This window comes from Aplysia californica, unplaced genomic scaffold, assembly GCF_000002075.1.
Source record: "Aplysia californica isolate F4 #8 unplaced genomic scaffold, AplCal3.0 scaffold00400, whole genome shotgun sequence".
Classification (NCBI taxonomy): domain Eukaryota; kingdom Metazoa; phylum Mollusca; class Gastropoda; order Aplysiida; family Aplysiidae; genus Aplysia; species Aplysia californica.
In genome coordinates, this window is record NW_004797670.1 from 108,040 (window position 1) to 111,359 (window position 3,320).

Here is a 3,320-nt window from a genome sequence, read left to right on the forward strand (position 1 = left end):
GGGAGAGAGAGAGAGAGAGAGAGAGAGAGAGAGAGAGAGAGAGAGAGAGAGAGAGAGAGAGAATATGAAAGTGAGAAAGACCGCCCAGACGCAAGCAGTGAAACCCACCAGAATATAGAATCTAATCGTCTAAGTGTCGACCCCACAATAAAGCGTCGGTGATTACCTTCCCAGCTGTCGCACCAGTTCATGGGCGCTCGGGGGACAAAGCTTTAAGAGCGGGCATTATTTTGGAAATACCAGGGTTTACCGTTCCTGTAGACACAGAGAAGGTGGTGCGGAGGTAATACCTCTATTCAATACCGTCCCACTTGTTGGATCGTGCGAGCGAATGAGAGTTGCGAGCAGTGATGAAAGTGACAGTGAGCAAAGCCAACCACTATTGGAGAGTTCAAACTACTCACTCGGCAGGTGAAGGATATACTGAATAGTACAAGATATCTAATGAGGGATTGCCTGGGGGTGAACAAAGAGAGATAGAGAGAGGAGGGAAACAAGAGAGATAACGAGAGAGAGAGAGAGAGAGAGAGAGAGAGAGAGAGAGAGAGAGAGAGTAAGAGAGAGACAAAAATATTCAGAGAATGCGAAAGTGAATGAAAGAGAGGAAGAAAGAGAAAGAGCGAGAAAGAGAGAGAGAGAGAGAGAGAGAGAAAGGGAGAGACAGACAGAGAGAGAGAGAGAGAGAGAGAGAGAGAGAGAGGGCGTGAACATGAATGAGACTATCATATTATGTGTCGTAAAAAATCACATGACCTTTTCGTTGTGACACTGAACTGCTGCGTCAGACAAAAAACCTTAGAGAAAAAAATAGCAGCTTTCACAGAAATCTTGACAAGGAGTTGAGATCACGTCAGAGCACAGGGCGACCTGTCAGCGAGGTTTATCACATGCCACAGTGCATGGCACTCGATTTTATTAACTGGTACAGTTATACATCGAGAGGGCTTAAAGGTTTCTTTCTGGGGTTTTTTTTTTTTTAGCTAAGTGTTTTACGGCACTGCCAACTGCATAAGGTCATATGAGCTTGCGGGACACAATAAACATTTTCAGTAGGTAGGAAATTTGGAATTTTGCCCGGGTGGCGGCCGAAGCCTACTCTTATCAATTTTGGACAACCAAGGGATTTTTAACGTGCGCAACTTGCACACGGGACCTCCGAGATTTTTCACCCTTATCCGAGAAGGCTACGTGTAGATCTTACCTACCCTAAGATCAGGGGTGTGGCTGAAAGACAGCAGTAAGAAGGGACCGAGGAGTAGCAGTAGAAGTAGAAAGGCTGCAGAAAGAGTCAGGAGTCCATAGGAAGGGGCAAAGGAGGTGAGGGGGGTGGGGGAAGAAAGTGGAGACGAAAGCACACGACAAAACATAGTTAAAGAGCAGGAAAGGATGTGAAAGTAGAACATTTCAGAGAAGAAAATGTTCCGTCGCTATCCGGATTCAAACCCGGGGCCTATTGAATGAGAGGCGAACACCTTAACATCTAGACAATCAGAAACCCTGCTTAAAATGTTAAATTTCAATGGAATATTTTACTTACATAATTTATTTTACCCTCAGCGTAAAAAGGTGCTAGATAGAAAAATACCCCCACCCTCAGCGTAAAAAGGTGCCATTTAGAAAAATACCCCCACTCACCACAAAAGCACTACAAGACAACAATACAACAACAACAACAACAACAACAGAAACAATAACAGCGGTAACAACAACAACAACAACCGTTTCTAGCAGAAGAAGCATTGGCGACAAAAAAGAGGACAACTTGAAAACTAAAAACCCACACCTGTGCTTCTGCAATTGCGACATTTCGCACTAGTAACCTGTGACTTTTCCCAATTTATTAGCTCAATAAACTGACTCGCCGGGTGCAATTCGACTAGAGGAAAAAGTCGACACCAAAACCATGGACGAACAATTTATAGGAAAATAAAAAACAAACAGATGAAAACATATTACAGTATTTGTTCTGACTATACCCGGGCGTCTGCTTTTCTGTAGTTTTTTTTTCATTTACCTTTCCATAGTATAGCTTCTTTAAAAACACATAAGAAAACATTTTTAAAAGAACAAAAGAAACCCTGTGTTCCAGGCTTTATTATCAACGTATTTCCATAATACATCGGGGTCAATAAAAAGCAGATTTTGGGTCACTGACTAAAAACGAAAGAAAGAAAGAAAGAATGAATGAAATTATACACCGAAGCAAAACTACATAACCAATATCATCTACCCAGATCTTCCGAGGCTACCCTGGCCCCAAATAGATACATTGTAATTACAGAATCTCATGTTGCAACACTGCCGTGGCTCACTCCCACGCTATAAACCTGTCAGAGTAAAAGATATCGAATTAAGGAGTATTTTTGGGATGGCTTTTTACACAGGTTTTTGACCAAGAATTACGGCACTTGCAACATGAATAGACCATATAAGTGCCGAAGATAACAGAGATTATTAGAGAAAAATATTCAAAGAAAAAAAAGGAGAGATAGATAGTTATAGTTATAGTAAGAGTTTTACGGCACTTGCAACAGAATACGGTCATATAAATGCCGAAGACTAGAGGTGTTACGTGAGAGTAACAAATACCAAGGAAGGAGGAGAGGTAAGGATGATACATGTTTGATAGGAAAGAAGGAACAAACAACACTAGAGCATCCACCAACCACCCACAAAGGAGAGATAAAGGACGAAATATGTTTATAGAAAAGAAGGAGCAAACCACACCAGAGCACCCGCCAACCACCAACGGTGTTTTCCAGTTCTAAGGCAAGATGTTAGCTGTACAAGAGACATTATGACGCACGTAATGACGACCACGGTATATGCAAGGAGAACAGTTTGAATAAAGAGAAGCGCATCGACTAAGTGAAAGTCTTTGGGTGTAGGAAAAAATATTCTTATCAAAGCACTATTGGTAGGGGCCTACAAAGTAGATCATTAAGTAGGCGGTCTTTGATGCTACTTATCAGGGCCAACGAGGGCTGAGAGGGATACAACATGCCAGAGTTGTGCGATAAAAATACTAGCCACTCGGGAATCAAACTCGGGTTTCCTAAAAGCCACGGCAACGTTCCTAACTGCTACACCACAGACATCGTTCTGGTCGGAAGGGAAAGAGACGTTGACACACACAGAGAGAGATAGAGAGAGAGAGAGAGAGAGAGAGAGAGAGACAGAGAGAGAGACAGAGACAGAGACAGAGAGAGAGAAAGAGAGAGAGAATTTCGAAGAGAATACATCAATGCATTAGGACGTTGTATGAAGGTTGTATATTTGAGTGATTGATTAAATGAAGGATTAAACAGTCACCGTCACTG